Source organism: Elephantulus edwardii, unplaced genomic scaffold (assembly GCF_000299155.1).
Source record: "Elephantulus edwardii isolate Elephantulus edwardi_28Jun2011 unplaced genomic scaffold, EleEdw1.0 scaffold00075, whole genome shotgun sequence".
Lineage (NCBI taxonomy): Eukaryota > Metazoa > Chordata > Mammalia > Macroscelidea > Macroscelididae > Elephantulus > Elephantulus edwardii.
Window position 1 is genome coordinate 8,081,473 of NW_006399825.1, and position 20,585 is coordinate 8,102,057.

Consider the following 20,585-nt stretch of genomic DNA (forward strand, 5'->3'; position numbering starts at 1 on the left):
TTAAATACCTGCTACTCCTTTAGGAATTTCTAGTGAACCCTGGTGACATAGTATGTTGTGTGTTGGGCTGTCAGCTGAATGTTGGTAGTTTACTCCATTGAAAGACTATGTTAGTCTCCTCCCATAAAAGATTTATAGCCTCAGAAACCCAATGGAGTGTTGCTGTGAGGTGAAATTGACTTGATAGCAGGTGTTTTGGGTTTTGGCTTGTTTTTATGAATCCCTACTATGTATCACTCTTGGCACCAGCAGCCAGGAAATTAAAAGACATATTGTGACGGGAAAATCTGCTATTAGGGATCTCTCCTAAGTACCGAAGAGCAGTGGTGCCACTCTGGAGACTAGGGTGCACCTGATACAGGCTGTGGTCTTTGCAGTCACTTACTATGCATCAGAGAGCTAGACAATGACTAGGGAGGATAGAAGGTGAATTGCTGCCTTTGAGCTCTGGCGTTGGAAAAGAGTATTGGATATACTATGGACTGCTAAGAAAATCAACAGGTTGGTCCTGGAGAGGGTTAAATCGGGCTGTTCCTTGGAGGCAAAGGATTCTGAGGCTTTGTCATACTGACATACTCTGGACATGTTGCAAGGAGAGACCAGTCCTTGGAGAAGGACGTCATGCTTGGGAGGATGGAGGGACAGCATAGGAGAGGAAGACTCTTTTTGAGGTGGATTAGTTCAGTGACTGGTGTAATCGGGGTAGGTGCGTCAGAGACAGTGAGATTAGAACACGATAGAGCAGGGTTTAGGTCTGTTATACATAGGGTCACTATGAGTCGCAGGCGACTCGACAGCACAGCACGTAACAACTGTGTCATGGACAAAACAATGATTTTGTATATTTTTTTTCTCAATTCTAAAGAAGGTCTTAAATGTAGATATTTTTCCTTAGGGTTGAAGAAACACTGTAACAAATTAACTACTATATGTAATACTTTGTACCTTTAATAATAACCCTTTATTTACTGAAGGGAGCTCTGGTAGCCTAGTGTTAAGAAGATGCACTGCAATTTCAAAAGCATGTTGTTTGAATCCACCAGTTTTTCTGCCAGAGGAGAAAGAGTAATCTCCTCCTGTGCAATTAACTACCTCTGAAAACCCACCTGAGGTTCAGCTGTGGGTCAGTTTCGATTTGACAACATACAACAACAACTTATGGAATTATTTATTGAATTCTTCCTTGCAGTGAGCCTTATTGAGCCTGATGTTAAGAGTTTATATACACCTCTTTCTCTCTCTCTCTCTCTCTCTATATATATATATGTGTGTGTGTGTGTGTGTGTGTGTGTGTTTGTAAATATATATATATATAAACCAATCAGTTAATTAAATTAATATCTGGTGGCCTAACCTGTAGCGAGTTTCTACCCCAGTGTTGCTACATCTCTCTGGTAGTTTCTTTCATTCTGCGTAAAACCTCTGAAAAACCTGTTGGAGGGCCAGCTATGAGTTGCTTCTGACTTGACAGCAGTGAGTGAGTAAGTTTTTACGTATTATTGATTTGCTGGCAAAAAAAAGCGATGTGATCACTTCTGTTTGAAAAGTTAACATATGTTCATTGAATGTCTACCGTAGTCTAGAGTGAGCCTTCCTACTCTGAATACATCTGCGCTCCTCTGAGTATCTACCATATGCTTGTAGCTGTGTTAGAGTACAAAAGCAGTATGAACCATTGCCTTAATATTTGGGAAACTTAATCTTTTATAGAGCAAGAGCATAAACACGATGATCTATGCTCAACTTCTAAGTTGTGTTGTTGTGCGCTATCTAGTGGAGGGTAAGCATGTTTTCAAAGGTAATAAAATCACATGCTCTACTTTCTCCAGTGGAACAGCTGGTGAGTTTGAAGCACATGCCTTAGAGTTGGTGGTGCAAATTCTTACTAGTAGGCCACTAGAGCTATCCAAGTTGTAGGTTAAAAATATCCAACTTTCAATAAGATATACAGAGTGCATATAGACTTTAACAACAACAAAACATAGTGATAAATTGGGCAATGGACTAAGTAACTGTTACTGGACAGGGATGAAGCAAAGCTCATAATTCTTTTGAATTAGGCTAATGGATTGGCCTAACTGGAAATGTTCTTTGGAAGAGCAGCGGGGTGGCCAGAGCACAGTGACATATGCATGAACAAATACTAAAGAGCAGGGAGAGAGGCTAAGAGGCTCAATCAAGTAGTCTGGATCTCATAGAAAAGTAGAATGGTAAAAAAATCAGCAACTTGAGCACCCCTTTGCTATCCCTTGGTTCCATCCATATTGTGCCATGTGTCCAGTTTGGCCATAGGTGTTGCTGCTGTAGGTGTAGCTGGAGCAAGAAGGGTATCTTACATTCTCCTGCTCTTCTTCAGTGATTCCAGAAGATCTAATTCTGTGGCTGTTGCTGTGTACTGTTGAGTCAAAACCTACCAATTGTTGACCCTCTGTCTGGATTTGCACGGGAGGAGATTGCCCATCTTCTGTGGAGTAGCTGGTAGATTAAGATAGTGTGCCTTCAGTATTACAGTGCAGCTTCTTATCACTAGGCTACATAATCTCCCTAATTCTGCAGTTATAACTGTTCAGTTTATTGGTGAAACTAGCTAGTCCTTTTGTACATTGTTGAGACTGGCCATCCCCTTGTGGATAGGTCAGCATGCCCCATTCACATAGTTCTGCCCATCCACATGATTAGGTCAGATTCAGATGGCTAGGCAAAGTCATATTGAAAGATAAACTCCACAAATTGTGTTCCAGAAGTTTGGGGATTTTCAGACATAGCAATAATATATGTAATGTCAGTACCTTATAATTTTCTTGAGCAAGAAACTTATTAATAATCTTAAGTTTTTAATATGAAGTTTGGAGCTGAGTCAACACTTAATTTTGCTTCTCAAAAATATTGTGTTTCATTGATGCTGTCATAAATTTTAAGAGTCATGGTTTCTGTACCAGTAAGAAAGAGAAAACTTTGCAAATCAAATGATGATACTCTATTGATGTTAAAATATGAAATATGGTATATGCATTTCCGTAGGTATGGAAGACCCTGGATGAGATGGATTGATAAAGTAACTGGTGCAATGGAGGTAGGTGTGTTGGAGTTAGTGAGACTGGCTCAGGATAAGGCAGGCTTCAGAGCTATGAGTCACAGGTGACTTGATGGCACATGACAACAACAACAATGGTATACATTATATGGAAGTTAACTTTTAACTATTATTTCCTAGAACTTATAAAACTTTTGCTCTATGGTCTCATTTAAGCAGATAACAGGAATAAGAAAAAATTAGACTTTTGTTTCAATATTTCATCACTGCAGTTGTACAGACACAAATGCTGATAATTAAAATGAAAATGCTACTGCATTTTGTCATTCTTTTCTAATTGCATGTAGGAGGGAAGCTGACTGTATTGTCAAGCACACCTAATTAAGGTGGTTAGGAGACCATTTAGCTGTCCAAGGAAGCAACTCAATCCATTTTGCAGGGAAGCAGTTAAAATACGTTTGAAGAAATAATAAATTTAAGGTGAGGAAGACAAGTTTATAACACTCCTGAAATGCACTAAGATAACTAACTGCTTTTAAACATTTGTGGTTTCTCAGGGTTTTCTGGCACTGTAAGATGATAAGGAGTAAAATGGGTTGAAACTCTTCTATTTTGTTACTGTAACTTTTACATGTTGTGCAAATAAAAATTTGGTTAGGCTAGGAGAGTACCATAGTATGTTGAACAGAGCACGTCTGGATCCTTGCCTTCATTGATACTTACACACTAGTTGAGAAGATAGCTCGTAAATCAGCAAGTAGATAGATAGATAGATAGAAAGGTAGGTAAGTAGGTAGGTAGGTTATTAGAGCCATCATGGTAAATATCACAGGATTGTTACAGACTAGGTTAACTGGGGAAAGCCACTTTACATAAGGAGGTCAGTGAAGCATCTGCATTATGATGAGGCCTAGAGAATTCGAATGTACCAGCTACATTAAGAATTGGAGGTGGTTGCTGTGAAGTAAAGGTTAAAGATGCCCCAAATGTGCAGCCATTTCTAATCTACTCCATCATCTTTAACATCAACTCTTCCTCCCTCCCACTGAACTTTCCCTTAGTCTTTGGGTTCTGTAATTCATCACAGTGACTCACAGATAACATGACTTGTTTTAAAAATGGCTCACACTATTGTGGAAGGTGCCCAGTCTCAAATTTGTGGGTCAGGCTTCACTCTACAGGAGCTGAAGGATCCAAATTGCCAGATTAGAGAATTGGCTGATGGGTTGTAAGGTTGTGGAAGTTGGTAATTCAGTTCAAATGACAGGCTTCTGGCTCAAGTTTCTAGAATGGAGGTTGCCTTGAATTCATAAAATAGAGATAGGCCGTACCCTTAAGAAAACATTTTACTGCAGCAAGGCAGTGCAAGGATTTGAAGAGTGATTACTGGTAATACATTGAATCATACCCTCTACTAAGGCACTGACTCAAGATGCATGCCATCCTACTCCTAACTCATTATTGTAACAGACATCTCACTCCCAAATGGGACCATAAACATATAGAGACACGTCACAATACGGAAGGTAATTACATCATTATATAACTGCCAAATTATATAACTGTGTAATTGTCAAACCACTGAAAATCAAGGCCCAATCAAGTTGACATCAACTTTAACTATCATAAGTAGCATATACCTTATTTGCATTAGCAGCAAGCTGTCCAATCTTCTTGATGACCACAAACATCTTATCATCATAGTCTGCAGTCATTATGTGAAAGTCACAAAGATCATAACTGCAAGGCCCATATTAAATAATTCATTGCACCAAAAACCAGTGCACAGTAAGGAACCTAATTTGCAAAGCAGGCAAGTTTGGAAGTCATGGTATAGAGGTAAGGAGTTTGAATTTTACTTTGAGAAAAGGGGGGGATACTTTTGAAAGTTTTTAAGTAGGGTAATTTTATGGTATAATTCTTAATTTTTAAAGATCACTCTGACTTGAAGTTGGAGATAGATAGAAGGAATAGACAGGAAAGCTAGAAAGACAGTTATAGTTTAGATAAAATCGTAGCAGGTTAGATGTTTCTCCTGAATATTGGTTACATCATACACGTAACACATTCTGACTCATTTTATATGCTCACACAATGTAACATTTGTCAAGTCAGTATTTTTCAGGTAGACAATTTTGTGATGTTTTTGAGTAACAAAGAATCTTTTAAAATTATTTCTTAGATTTAGAATTTTTTAAATTTGTTTTTGATGTATGCTCTTGAATCAGAACTACCTCTGAGCTGACCCTCCATTGAGCTTTTAGAGGCTATACATTGTAAGGAATGAAATTGTCCAACTTTCTTCTTCTATTTTCCCCCTTGTTGTGTACCATCGAATCATATCTGACTGGCACCGGAGGAGATTGCTCCTCCTTGTCCATCAGAGCATCTGGTAGATTTTGCCCGACTTTCTTCTGTGGAGCAACTGGTGGATTCAAACCTTGTTAGCAGAACAACTCCTTACCACTAGGTCACCAGAGCTCCCTAGAATATAGAATAAAATTACTTCCAAACACTTTGCTTCCTCAAATGTTTATCTTAAAGATATACATTATTCAAAGGTACTACAAACATGTGAGTGCTATTTTATTTTGTGGGAAATAAAAATATGAGAACAACTATTTTATGATGTTATAATTCAAGAAATAGGAAAGAGTCCTTCTCTCTGAATTTCTTTATTGTACAGAGAGTACAAACTAGCAAAATAATTTTAAGTCACATAGCTCTTTGAAGAGCAGAACTTTCTTATTTGTCCTGTTCTTAAAAGGCTTATTATTGTAATGTTTGGAGACTTGGACTCTGTCTCATTTGTATTTTCATTTAAAGCATAAGTACCTACATTTTAAAAATGTAGGTTTAAATTCAGTGTATCATTTTGAGATTGTTGTTTTCTCTTTTTGTCTTTTTTTTTAGCACAATGAAGTGAAATTCCTTCTCAGTTCAATCGTTTCTTGCCCTGTCTTTCAAATGTATATGTGTTTTGTACTGTAGAGTCCAAACCAACGCATAGCTGGCCCTCCAACTGGTTTCCAGAGGCAGTTAGTTGCACAGGGGATTTCCCATCCTTCTTCTGCAGAGCAGCAGGTGGCCTTGAACTGTATGCCTTTGGGATTGTGGTGCAGCTTCTTGCTAATAGACTACCAGAGCTTCCCAACTTTCAAATAATACTGGTTTAATATTTATCAACAAAACCAACAAAATTTCTAATAAAAATTTAAAATATGAGCAGCAACAGAATTTGATTAAGAAAAGGTCTCTTTGTGAGAGTGGGTTATTCGATATGACTTTTCTAGCCATTGAGTTTTGAGTTTTACCGCATGAGTGGTTAGCACTTTACAAATGTGGGTTGGTTGTGGCCCCACCAAGGAGGATTGTATAACATGTTAATGATACATGTTTTTTGTGCGAACATGTACACATAGTGTAAAGGGAATTTTTCATTTTTACTATCCTGTCAGGCTTAAAGTGAACAGGTTCAGAGACAGAAAACAGGAATCCTGCTACTATTAAAAAAAGAAGCAGAGAAGTCAGCATATTTTTTTTGGACCAGAGATTCCTGTGATAGACAGAGAGACCCAGATCATCAACAATAGAAGCAAATGCAGCAGCATCAGCAGAGGTGATAAAGAACCAGAGACCAGCGTGCTACAGTGTTGAAGTAAAAGTGCCATCCCATAAGGCCAGAGAGGGCCTTCACCCTGGTTAACTGACCAAGGGACGGCGCCTTAGAAGAATATTGAATATACCATGGACTGCTAAGAAAACCAACAGGTTCATCCTGGAGAGGGTTAAACCGAGCGGCTCCTTGAAGGCAAGGAATTCTAAGGCTTTCTCTGACATACTTTGGACATGCTGCAAGGAGGGACCAGTCCTTGGAGAAGGACATTACGCTTGGGAGGGTGGAGGGACTGTGCAGGAGAGGAAGACCCTCTATGAGATAGACTGATTCAGTGACTGGGGTAATTGCGGTAGTGTGTCAGAGATAGTGAGATTGACACAGGATAGAGCAGGGTTTAAGGCTGTTGTACATAGGGTCACTATGAGTCGCAGGTGACTTGATGACACAACAACAAACGAGCTTGACAGACCAAGAAGTGAGGCTGAGGGTCCGGGAGCCTGAGAGCACAACTGAGAAATTGTCTTGACTGAAAAATTTTACCTTTACTCTTTTCAAATTGCGTTGTAACCTGTTACTCCACTAATAGTTGTGGATACTGTCTATGCATTCTTTGTGGCCTTGCAGCAGATTAGCGGATCCAGTAGTAGAGCAGTGCCCTGGGAGGCATGATTGGTCTTGAGAGGATTGATAGAAGAAAGTTCTGGGAGTGTGAGAACATGGGGACATGTCTGACCTCATAGGAATCGGCTTTGTGCTGTTGATGTTGTTTATGGGACTCTTTACTTTTGTGGAATTAGTGGAAGTCAGACACTGCTGCCCTAACGTTAGCTGCACTGTTATTATTATTATAGTCTTTCTAGGAAGCTCTGGTACCTAGTGATAAGGAATTATACTGCCACCCCAGAGTCATGTGATTTGAATACACCAGCCACTTCCCAGGAGAAAGATGAGAAGTCACCTGCCATGTGATTTCCTGCCTCTAAAAACCCACTGGAGGGTCAGCTATGAGTTGGTTCTGACTTGAAGACAACGAAGTTTTTTGAGCTTAGGGAGTTGCACTGCTAATTCAAAAGCAGAGTCTCTCTGGTGGTTCAAATCCACCAGCTTCTGAAAAATGGACAGTCTCCTCCCATGCATTTTACAGCCTCTGAAAACTCCTTGGATGGTGAATTTGTTCCTACTTGACAGCATGTTGTTACGTGCTGTTGAGTTGAGTATTATGCACTGAGACCCTAAGAGCAATAGATCTGAACTATCCTGTGCCATCCTCACAATCTCTGACTCATTTTGCTGCAGATACTGTATTAGTTCATGGTTGAGGGTCTTCCTCTCTTTTGTTGTCTACCTTCCCAAGCAGGATGTTCCTCTCCAATGAATAGTCCTCCTAACAGAATGCCCAAAGTATGTGAGATGAAGTCTTATTACCTTTGCTTTCAAGGAGTACTCTGGCTGTACCTTCTTCAAGATAAACCTGTTTATTCTCTAGACAGCCTATGAAATCTTCAGTACTCTTCTCCAGCACCGTAGCTCAAAGGCATCAGTTCTTCTGTCATCCATACATATTGTCCAGCTCTCACAACATAGCAAGTGATTGAAAAGACTCATGACAGCATTAGTGATGGTTTCCCTCCATATAATAGAGCAAGAACTCTATAAGGCAGTAGAAAAACTAGAGACAAAAATCAGAGTAAAATTTAAATGAAAGAGATTTTTATGGCTAACTGCCAGAGAACCCCACAAAGCTGACAGAGTTACTTTTCCTAATCTGATACTTCAGCAAGCAGAAGTTTACATACAATGCTTATTACTACCTTAATATGTAGATAGTGGAATAGACAGGCATCGAGGCTATAGAAGCTTTGTAAGCTACTTTAATTGTCTTACTTTCTCCTATTTATAAATAAGTAGATGTACAGAAAGTGAAAAAAAAATCAAGTATTTTTCCATTATTTTATCTTTTTTTAGAGTCTTAGAAGAAATTTCTGGTCTCCAGGGTAACAAGATGGTAAAGTTTTGGTGTTCCCTCCCCCACTGTTTTCAAGATTATTATTATTCTTGTTGTATGCCTTTGAGTTAGAACCGACCCATAGCTGACCCTCCAGGGGGTTTTCAGAGGCACTTGCAAAGGAGGGGCTTGCCCATCATTCTGTGGAGAAGTTGGTGAATTTGAATTGTGTGTCTTTGGGATTTTGCAGTGTTAGCCTCTTACCACCAGGCCACCAGCACTCTCTAGAAAACTTTCTTTTTAAAACATTAAGCTAAATAATTGAGAAAATAAAATCTGATTTAAAATACTAGGAAAACCAGCATTATTAAATTCCTTAAAAGTCAGGATGGTGTGACTCTAATGACTTTGCGTGTGTTAGTGATCAGCAGAGTCCAGTCCCTCGAGAAAGACATCATAGTTTGAAAAGTTGAGGATCAGGAGAAGAGAAAGATCCTCCACAAGCTGGATTGATGTAGTAACTGCAAAAATGACTTAAATACAACAGTGGGATTAAGCAGAGAGTGAGGGTGGTGGTGTAGGATCTGACAAGGATTTGTCCTCTTGATCACCCAAGATGGAGCTGTCACAAAAGCATTTAACAATCCCAAAGGTGTGCAGTTCAAATCTACCAGATGCACTGCTGGAGAAGGAGGGCCAATATCCTCCTGTGCTGGTCAGATCTGATTTGATGGTACACAACAAGAAAGGGAAAAAAACCCCAGCAAAACACAACACACTAAACCCAACACAAAACAAAAGCACTTAACAACAACAGAAATCTCCAAACACACACAATCCAAAACCAGAATTAAAACCCACTGCTCTTGAGTCTGTTCTGAGTAGTAAAACCCTCCATTAGGTTTCTGAGGTCTTGGTACATTTCACACAGTGGAATACTATGCAGCACGCAGGAGAAATAACTTTGTAAATTATTACCTAACTTGGGAGGGACTGGAGAGCATTATGCTGAGTGAACTAACTCAGTCCTATAAGGATAAATATTGTGTAAAACTGTTATTGTAGAATGAGTATAAGGATCCAGGAGGGGTGGGGGAGTCTGGAAAAAGAGGGATGTGGATGTGCAAGGGGAAATTTGATGAGTGTGGGGGGGGGTGTCAGAGAAATGGAAAGACTTTGTTCAAATTTGTATTTGAATTTTGTAAATAAACTAATTGGGCGGGGGGGGGGAATCTTTATGGGAGGAGACTACCTATTTTTCTCCTGAAGAGAAGTTGGTAAATTCACACTGCCATCTGTTAGTTGAAATGTTATGCCCTAATTCTACCACATTGAGTTACCCTAGAAAACCTAAAACTACCTCTCTTGCTATATTTAGTCTCAACAGTGCCAGTAGACAGAGTAGAACTTCGCTACAGGGTTCCCAAGGTTGTAAATCTTTATAAGAATGGACAGCCTTGCCAGGTCTTTCTCTTCAGAGGGCCTGGGAATTTTCACTTCAGACCCTTTGTTTAGTAGCCAAGCTCTTAACCACTCTTTGTGCAGCCAGGCCTCCTGTATTGAGTATAGAGGGAGGAATTACTGTGGTCTTTTTTCTTTAACTGACACATTTAAAAAAGAATATGAATCACTATACCCATAGTGTATCTCACTTTTCTCCACTTCTCTTTAATTCTGATTTCCATTAATCCTTCTTTATCTCTCTATGTCTTCCTTCCCTCTCTAGTGATTTCAGATCATTTGATTATTGTATTCAGTGTCTTTCCTGAATTTGAATTCTTAAATTTTATATTCATCATATTGTTTTTATTGTGTACCACAGAGTTGGAATCACCTTGTAGTTGACCCTCCACCACATTTACAGAGGCTTTAGATCTCATGGGAGGAGACTGCACATCATTCTCCCTGGGAGCAGCTGGTAGATTCAAACCATGTGTTTTTGAGTTAGCAGCAAAACTCTTCACCTTTAAGCCACCACTAGACTATACTAGCTGAAGTAGTACAGATATTTTTTCCTACTTATTTGGTTTAATGAAATTTTATATTTTTAGAGAAAAAAATGAACCATTTACCCTCTAATTTTAGTATAATAGTGAGTAGTTTTCCAACATTCCTTCTGTTGAAAACTTTCTTCTCCCTCCCTGTCCCTCCTCTGAAATTATTGCAGTCATTACTGTGCTGTGCTTAAAAGTTAACCTTATTTAGCTCTCCTCTTCCACTCCTCTTTATTACTGTCAAGTCAGGACTGGCTCATAACTGACACTTCATTGGGTTTTCTAAGGCTGTAAATCTCACAGGAGGAAATTGCCCATCTTTGTCTCAAAGAGCAGATGATGACTTAAACTATCAGAAAGCCATCACCTTTGGGTTAGAAGTGTACCTGGCTTATTTTTGTTCAGTTTTAACTGAATGAGAACAAAATAGTCAGAATGTACTATTACTATTTTGGTGTATTTGAAGATTTAACATTAAATTTAAGGTTAATAGGTAAGATGAAACAGAATCAAGTAAATAGAACAGGAAAAGCTTATTTCTTGAATTTCCCATACTTCAGTGTTCCTACAGAAGCATGCTTGGGGATGTTAGAGGGAAATGAAGGAATCAGAGTGAGGAAGACATACACTTAGACATTTGTTATTTTAACACTGGCTGCATTTTCAGGTTTTCTGCCGGGGTAAAATTTGTCAGTTTTACCTCTGTGTAAACCTTGTATTTTCTTTTGAAAATTTTTATTTTAATTGTATCACTTTCCTCTAATTTTCAGTCATAAGAAGACCGCAAAGTTGAAGGTGCAGTAATTATTTCCATTTTTAAATGATGGCTTATGTAGCTTATCAGACCACTCACTACCTACACTGCTCACCAAACTATTTTTCCGTTTTAGTCAGTCAGGTTTCATTAAATTGTAATTGCTGGAAAACAAAATTCATTTATTCTTGTATTTTTTTTCTATTAGGAAGAAATCTTTTTAACATATTTTATATACAAATTTGTTTCTAATAAATTTAAAATTTGAAATATTTTAAGGAAAATGGAAATGATTGTCATTATGAGAAAATTATCTGTAAATGTACCATGCTTCTATCTGGTCAGACATCTACACAATATGCATCAAGTGTCTGAATGCTATGCTAATCAGCCTGGCACACTCATCATAATTTTTCATGAACATTTTTTTACTCTGATGCATACTCTGTTTGACTGCTTATTCTTCTGTTGATGATCTTCAGTCAGTATGTCCATTTTTCTCATCCACATTCATCCTTATCTTGTTTTATCAACATAATGAGAATGTAAATTTCCTGTTTTTTTAAAATAGAAAAACGGAAACAAACGATAACAATTCAAGAAATACACACATGAGTGACAAAGGACACACTGACAAAGGAAATTAATCAGAACTGGCTTTGACAAGCACTATGGCAATTGGACAATTAAAACAGACATTCGGGGGTGGGTAAGAAGAACGAACTTGGGAGGAGGGTAGAGAAAACAGTGCAACAATGAATGAATGAGAACCCCAAATCTCTGTAAGTGTTCATTAAAACTAATAAAATTTAATAATAATTAAAAAAAATACACACATGCAGCAGAGGCCCACAGCACTGCAGATGTTTGTACCCAATATTGGAATTGACACACTGGCCAAATAAAGTTAAAATTTTACTACCAAAAAAAATGAAAAAAAGAAAAAGAAACTCAGATACCCATACACTCACCCTGATCTCCTGCCCTTTGTTTTATTGTTACTTTTTTGGGGGGGGTGGGTTGTTTTGTTTTGTTCTTGTTGTTATATACTGTATACCGTCAAATCAGATCTGATTGGCACAGGAGGAGATTGCCCCTCCTTCTCCAGTGCAGCATATGGTGGATTCTAACCAAGGCAGCGCAGCTGTTTTATCATTACTTTTACTCCTAAACTTTTTACCATTTTGCATTCTTGTATCTACTTCTATAGTTTTATTAAGACATTTTCTGTAAGGGTGATGGAAAAATTTTTTTTTCTATAATTATATTTTATTAATTTTCATAAACATTTACAGAGATTTTGGGCTTCCACTCATTCATTGTTGCACTATTCTCTCTACCCTCCTCCCAGTTTGTTCTTGTCCAAATGCCACAGTGCTTGTCAAAGCCAGTTCTGATTAATCTTCTTTGTCAGTGTATCATTTGCCATTCCCTATCACTCCTCCCTGAGAGAGACTTCACCATGAGTCATAAGGAAAAGGGGACGGCGTATTCTCTTAGCTACTTACTGCTGAAAAGGGACGCTGTGGGTTTCAGGGTGAAGATCTTCTCTCACTACTCTAAAGGGCCCCTTTGGCAGTAGGAAACACATAGACTATTATGGAGATTGATTTTGGAATTCAGATGCACTCTTATTGATTGTGCTTGGCTGTACATGTACATATCCTTCAAGATGTATCATGGGGGTGTTGCAACCTAGAAGACACAAATCTGACTAACAAGTTATAAGTACATGAGTCCAAAAATTATGGAAAAGGAAAAGAAAAGATTCTTTCATTGTTTTACAAACCCTCCCCCAGGTCCCCTCCACCATGCAGCCCTCGCTCTAGTCTCCTGTGATGACAGAAATACCCAGTTACATCTCTCTTTTAAACGGTTCTCTCCCTCCTCTGTTTCAGTGCAGTATACATTATTGAACCCATCCTACTCAGTCTCTCCCCAACCCCAAGGACAGTCCCATTCTACAACAGTGGCATCATGCAACATTTGTCCTTTTGTGACTGGGATACTTCACTCAGCATAATGTTCTCCAGAGTCAACCATTTTGAATAATATTGCATGAGTTCCTTGTTTTTCAATGCAGCATAGTATTCCATTGTGCAAATATACCACAGCTTCTCTAGCCATTCATTTGTTGATGGGCACTTAGGTTGTTTCCAACTCCTTGCTATTGTGAACAAAGCTGCAATAAACATGGGTGTGCATATATCTGCTTGGATGTCAGCTATGGTCTCTTCAGGGTATATTCCCAGTAGTGGAATTGCTGGGTCAAATGGTATCTCTATTTGCAACTTTTTGAGAAAGCGCCATACTGCTTTCCACAGGGGTTGCACCATTTTACACTCCCACCAACAGTGAATCAGGATTCCAGTTTCTCCACAACCTCGCCAGCATTTGTTGCTTGCTGTTCTGTTAAATTTTGCTATTTTGACTGGGGTGAAATGATATCTCATAGTTGTTTTAATTTGCATCTCTCTTAGGGCTAGGGATTTTGAGCATTTCTTCATGTGTTTGTTAGCCATCTGAATGTCGTCTTCGGTGAAGTGCCTGTTCATATCCTGTGCCCATTTTTCTATTGGATTATTTACCTTTATCTTGTTGAAATGTTCTTTTTTTATTAATTTTAATGAACATTTACAGACATTTTGGATTTCCATTCATTCATTGCTGCACTTGAAATGTTTAGTTCTTAAAGATGTTGACTGTATTGTCTTAGTTGTCTAATACTGCTACTACAGAGGTAATGCAAGTGGATAACTTTAACAAACAGAAATTTATTTTCTTTCAGTTTAGGAGACGAGAAGTCCAAGTTCAGAGTGCCAGATCCAGGGGAAGGCCCTAGCCCTCTCTCAGTTATGAGGGAAAGTCCTTGTTTCCTTTAGGTTTGTAGGCTGTGCATTCCCTGGAGACCTCCAGGTGTTTTAGCTTGCCTGTGTCAAAGCGCCTCTTTTGCAGGGATCCAGGTTCATAAAGATGCACTCCACTCATGGTAGTGCTGAGCCTCCTCTGTAGGTTTACTTTCTTCCCTTAGCTCCAGAGAAATAACAATTACTAAAGACTACATCCTGTGGGAACTCCCCTTGCATCCAATCAGGGATGTGATGGGATTAGAGAATGTTGTTGCATTCCACCTATAAAATCCTTTTATAACTGTTCGGTTTATCAGACTGTGGGGGATAGTATTCACAATGTTGTTGTTGTTGTTGCTATTGTTGTTGTTATGTGCCGTCGAGTTGCTTGCGACTCATAGCGATCCTATGTACAACCGCTCTAAACTCTGCTCTGTCCTGTGCCATTCTCATTGTTTCCGACACGCTCATCCCAATTGCCCCAGTCACCAAATCAGTCCACCTCCCAGAGGGCCTTCCCCTCCTGTGCCTGCCCTCCACCCTCCCAAGCATGATATCCCTCTCCAAGGACCGGTCCCTCCTTACAACATGACCAAAGTATGTCAGATGAAGCCTCAAAATCCTTGCCTTCAAGGAGCAGCCCGGTTTAACCCTCTCCAGGGTGAATCTGTTTGTTTTCTTAACAGTCCATGGTACCCTCAACACTCTTCTCCAACACTAAAGCTCAAAAGCATCAATTCTCCTTCTATCCTCCCTGATCATTGTCCAGCTCTCTGACACATAACAAGTGATTGCAAAACCCATGCCCTGTATCAGACGCACCTTAGTCTCCAGAGACACATCGTTGCTCTTGAGTACTTTAGAGAGGTCCCTAACAGCAGACTTTCCCATCACAATATGTCTTTTAATATATACTTATATATATGTATTTGGGGGACACAGAGTTTAGTCCATTACAAGTGTAATTGAATGACAAATATACACATACAAAATAGTGACATAACAAATGTTTTGTTGTATGCAGTTTATCTATACTATAAAAAAATTACTAGCCAGAATACCAAAATAAGTTGTTTATTTTTAGATGAGACAGGCAAAAGTCTCATGTTTGACTTAACATTAGAGAACAGAAAAAAATAGTCACAAGTGTAACCAAATCATTTATGTGTTAAACTCCTTGAATTGTAATTTTTTTCCCCTGAGAATCCAAACAACAAAAAAATCTAATAGATAATTTTGTTTAATTTCTTCATTTTAGAGGTGAAGAAATGAATTCAGAGAGGTTGAGTAGTTTACGAAAGTCACATAGCCAATGAGTATCTTAAGTAACTCCAGTATTTTGTTGGCTAGAATATATTGCTTATCTTTGAAAATTAATTATAGCGAACTATTGATTTTTAAATACTTAACAGTAAAAGTTCAGGTAAAATACCTTAACATATCAAGCATATCTTTTATAAATTATCTTTTTTACTTATGATTTTCATTTAAAACAATTCCCACAAACTACTGATTCAAAATGTTCAGGACAGCACACTCAGAGGTTATTGAGGAAGGTCTAACACTGGTTGAGAATGAAGAGAAAACATTCAGTTAATGTATCTGAGTTGGGACCTATTTAGTAATCATTGGTTTTCTTTTGTAAGCTTTCTATTAAGTGTATTTTATAAAAGTATAGTTTACCTATATCAGAATATAGAAAAAGAACTCTTGAACTCATTCTGTGAAGCAAGTATAACCCTTATGCCGAAGTCAGGCAAGGACACCACTATTGTTGTTGATTGCCTTTGAGTCAAGCACGACTCATTGCAACCCTATGAACAAAAGGTCTGATACCTTTCTATAACTATCAGATCATTGAAAATACAAAATTCAATCATTCTATTTCCAGCCTTATTTCTTTTACCAAGCACATATTTTCCAACTACTAGTCCTTCTTCACTGTTTCCAACTTTTGCTTTCCTGTCACCAGTTATCATTAATGCATCTTAATTGCATGTTTGTTCAATTTCAGACTGAAAGATGAAATATTCAGACCCAAAAGATGAAATATTTAGGAATGATGGACAGGAAATATAAAAAACCCTATTATAAAAAGAAAAATGCAAAACACTACCATAAAAAACCCAAAGAGGCATGCATAAATGAAAAAACAAAACCAAAAACACCATGTTCATATCGTGAATTGGAAGATTTAACATTGTAGAAATAGAAATATTACCAAAAGCAATTTACAAATACAGTGCAATCTCTGTCCAGATACTGCCATCATTTTTCAAGGAAATGGAAAAAATAGTCATCAACTTCACTTGGAAAGAAAGAGACCCTGGATAGGCAAAATAATGCTAAAGAAGAAAAAAGAGAGGAGACTTTCCAATTCCTGATCTCAAAACCTAATGCAGAGTCACCGTAATCAAAACAGCTTGATGCTGGTACAATAGATACATAGACCAATGCAATAGAATTGCGAGAACCGGGGCTAGGCGCAGGATTTGGCCAAAGGAAGTTAGCGGCAGAAACCCAGGTACTGGTAAAGGGGAATCTCTCTCTATACACATGGTGACTGCAGACGCTAGTAGCAGTGATGGCAAAGGGCGAGAGGGCGAGTCCTCTGTCACCTATTACCGGTTGGAGGAGGTGGCGAAGCGCAATTCCTCGAAGGAAATATGGATGGTGATCCACGGGCGAGTCTGCGATGTCACCCGCTTCCTTGATGAGCATCCCGGTGGAGAGGAAGTGCTGCTGGAACAAACTGGTGCAGATGCAAGTGAAAGTTTTAAAGATGTAGGCCACTCCTCTGATGCCAGAGAAATGCTGAAGCAATACTATATTGGTGATGTCCATCCGAGTGACCTTAAAACGAAACCAAAACCAAACAAGGACACTCCGAAAAATAATGCCTGCAAAAGTCACGGGTCATACTGGGTTTTACCCATCATCAGCGCTGTTCTCCTAGGCTTCCTCTATCGTTACTACATGTCTGAAAGCAGATCGTCCTGAGGAGACCTTGCTGAAGTCTGAAAAGCACATCCATGTGGGAGTGAAAACCAGAGACTTGCTTTGGGGCAGCTGAATTGCCCTCTTCTCCAATCCTGCCAAGTGTTTTCTTCCCCTTTGAAGCCAGGACAGCTGATCAGACGTCCATCTCAGACCTGGGACCAGGGTCCTGCATTTCTTGGAGCCTTACCCCTAAAGCACTGGCCTCTTTGCCAGTGTTCCCTTCCTCCACTGCTTTCCACAGTACCTTTACATTGAAAACTTTTTATTAAATATGGTAATTCACATATTGTAGTCATGTTGCCGGTAGGTAGAAATGGTTACCAAATGCTCCAGTAATTGTTAGACATTCCTACTAGGGCAGCAGACTTTGATTTAGAAAGTCATCTTTTTTCTGTTTTAAGTAAATATTACTGTTTTTAAAGCTCAGATTTCATTCTCTTATTTATCTTATTCATCTAAGAGATTTATGAAATGTGCACCTGCTGCTTAAAACGTAACTGCCAGATGATCTTGCTCCTAGTTTCTATTTGTTAAGACCAGACCAGACTATCTTGTTATCTCTCTTGCACTCCCTCCCAGGCTGGTGTATCAGGTGGCTTGTTCCAGCCCCCATTTTTCCCAAGTGGTGCTGGACAAAACTGTGCTTCCTTTTCTTTCTTGGCTGTGGGGGGAGGCAAGGAAAAGGGGAGAGGGAGGGTAAATTGGGTTGATAAAACCTGCTGAATTAATCGAAATCTCTGTTTTGACAAATACTAGAAAACACTACTGTAGGAGTTTCATGAGAGCAGCAAAGACTGCAGCCTTTGCTTCAGTTTGACTTGAGTTTCTAGCAGTCTTCTTCCCCACAGCTGTCTTTTATCGGCTAAATACAAAATTCTGTCTATAGAACGTTACTAGGGATTGTTGTTGCTTTCTCATTTTTTTTCTTAGGAGTTCTTTTCAGATTACACATTTTCAGAGAATCAAAACTCCACGCTGATGGAAGGAGCAGTCTTTGGTCTTTGCCCCTCTGTGGGATGTTAAATGTAGTGAAATGGCATGTGAAAACTCATGAGACACTGTTTCCCACTTACCTCTGTTTTACCTCTGAGGCTCCAGCTTTTGACTTGTCCTGTTGTACCAATGAGAATAAAAATTGTTTAGATTTTTCGTGGGGAAAAAAAAAAGAATTGCGAGAACCCAGAAAGAAATACCTGTCTTTGGACAACTGATAAAAACATTTCTCCAAAAGAGAACCTGTCAGACTGAGGGAAAAAAATATTTGTCAACGACATTTGATAAGGAATGCCTCTGACATAAAGAAGGTTGATAAACATAGTTATTATCTGCCAGCTATTCTCCCACCCCTTTGTAATAAGGAAATTGTGACAGGAATATTGGAGAATATGAGAATATCCAGTTTTTCATTAGACTAAGTTCAGCATTCATTGAGGATTCTTAAGAAATGATGGATTTTCTAGAATTCATACTCCTACATTTTAAAATTGTCATTCTACGAAAATTAATGTCTTCCATTTAGTTATTTGTTTATGTCAGTGTGGACTCAGATTCTTATTTTAACAGGTTCTGATTTCATATATCTGTGACATCAGTGAGAACACCTGTTTTTTTAGGTTCATATTCATATGTGTGTGTAGTGTTCATTTGGCTCTGTTAAGCCTCTATTACCTGAGATTTTATATTGATTAATTGCATATGTGAAAAAACTAGTCAAATGGTAGTTATTTTAACACCTCTTTGGAAATTTAAAACTCAATACTGAACTTTTTTTTTATTTGTTGCATACTTGTTTGGTGGAGGTGGCAAAACAGCTGAATTTAAATTAGGCTGTATATAGTTTTTAATTTGTTTTATTTTTTATTTGAGTGAAAGTTTATCATATTAGTTTTTCATTCAATCATCCATTTTTGTTTTGTCATGTTTATTGTAATAAACACAATTAAATAAAGCATAAAATAATTCACTTAATCATCCATTTTTGTTTTGTAATATTAGTTACAGTTGATGAATAGAATTAATTAATTATATGATCAATCCCTTTTAAATTTTGATGAACCAGTTTATTACTTTTCTTATAACTTACTGTTTTCTTTTCAAGTCTAAACCAGTTCATTTTATCATGAAATCTCTTTGATTTCTATAGTTCGAGATTCTGTAACTACACTTCTTATTCCTTCTTTTCACACTGTTATTATCTTCATTTATAAATCAATACCTCTGGTTCCCTCGGGTGTCTTTATTTGTATAGAGTTCTACTGTATCAAATTGTTTATAGATTTTATTGTAAAAATGCAAATTTCTTCTAAAATTCCAATTATTTTAATAATGGATGCTTCTGGGAATACTGTGTAATGTATATCATATGTATGAGATAATTTTCTAAAATCTTCAAGTGTTCATAATTTAAAATTTGTTTTCCAGAGTTTCAGATAGCGGCTTGTAGACCTATGGTAGGATATATTAGATCCTGTGTATTTGTGTATTACAGAATTGACTATATGGTAGTATCACTTACTGGCATAATTGATGTTAATGTTAAAAAGTTATTCACTACAACTACGAAACAATCAAGAATAGTCTTAACAGTAGTTATTCCAAGAGCAAGGAAGGAAGAACCTCAGTATTTTGTGATCAGGTCGACTTTCTTGTGCTATTTTCAATACAATTAGGGGGGTCAAATTTCCTTGTGTGTTTTTCACTTATTGCTGAGCCAGTTGCTTTTCTGCTTCATTATATATGGTGTCTTTCAACTTAGACGGGTTCATAGAATAATGTAGCTGTAGTGTAATTCTTCAACTACAGTGGGTTTAGTGAATGTTTAATGCAGTATTCTTTGACTACACAGTTTGATTCATATTGAATGATACAAAGATTTAATTATGCCTGACTAAAAATGAAGTTCTTTTTAGAGTCCTGACAAAGGAAGTGGTCTTTACATATTTAGTAGAATATTAACAGCACACATTCCTTTCTTTTCATAGTTAATGGACTTAAAACTTTGTTATACTGCAGCCAATGAGAATTTTAGGTTTTTAGTCCTTTGGTGATATTCATTACAAATGATATTTGTGCCTATATTCTAAAATAAATTAGTTAAATGGTACATAGTTTAAAAATCTTAACCCTTAACAATAGGAGTTCGCTTAATTTTAAACTTTACTGTTGATTAGAAACTTTTTTTTAGTATTTGTGTTCTTTTATTTATGTAAATCAGTGTAAGATTTTTCTTATTTAAATTAGTTAATTAATTCTTCTACAGTCTATTCTGTTAATGAATCTCAAACTTTCCTGAGTTTTGCTTGATTTAGACAAAGTTGCTTAAACTAGTAAGTTTAAAAATGCATTTAACTAAAAAAATACTATTAACTAAAAATAAAATATGTAAATAGC

At 37.8% G+C, this 20,585-nt stretch overlaps 1 protein-coding gene and 1 pseudogene across 1 annotated transcript in view; both read left to right on the forward strand.

Annotated features, from left to right (window-relative positions):
- BMPR2 (bone morphogenetic protein receptor, type II (serine/threonine kinase)) overlaps window positions 1-20,585 on the forward strand; it is a 199,066-nt gene that overhangs the window by 16,763 nt on the left and 161,718 nt on the right. The gene's annotated exons all lie outside the window — the stretch shown is intronic.
- Window positions 16,752-17,195, forward strand: LOC102859424 (annotated as a pseudogene).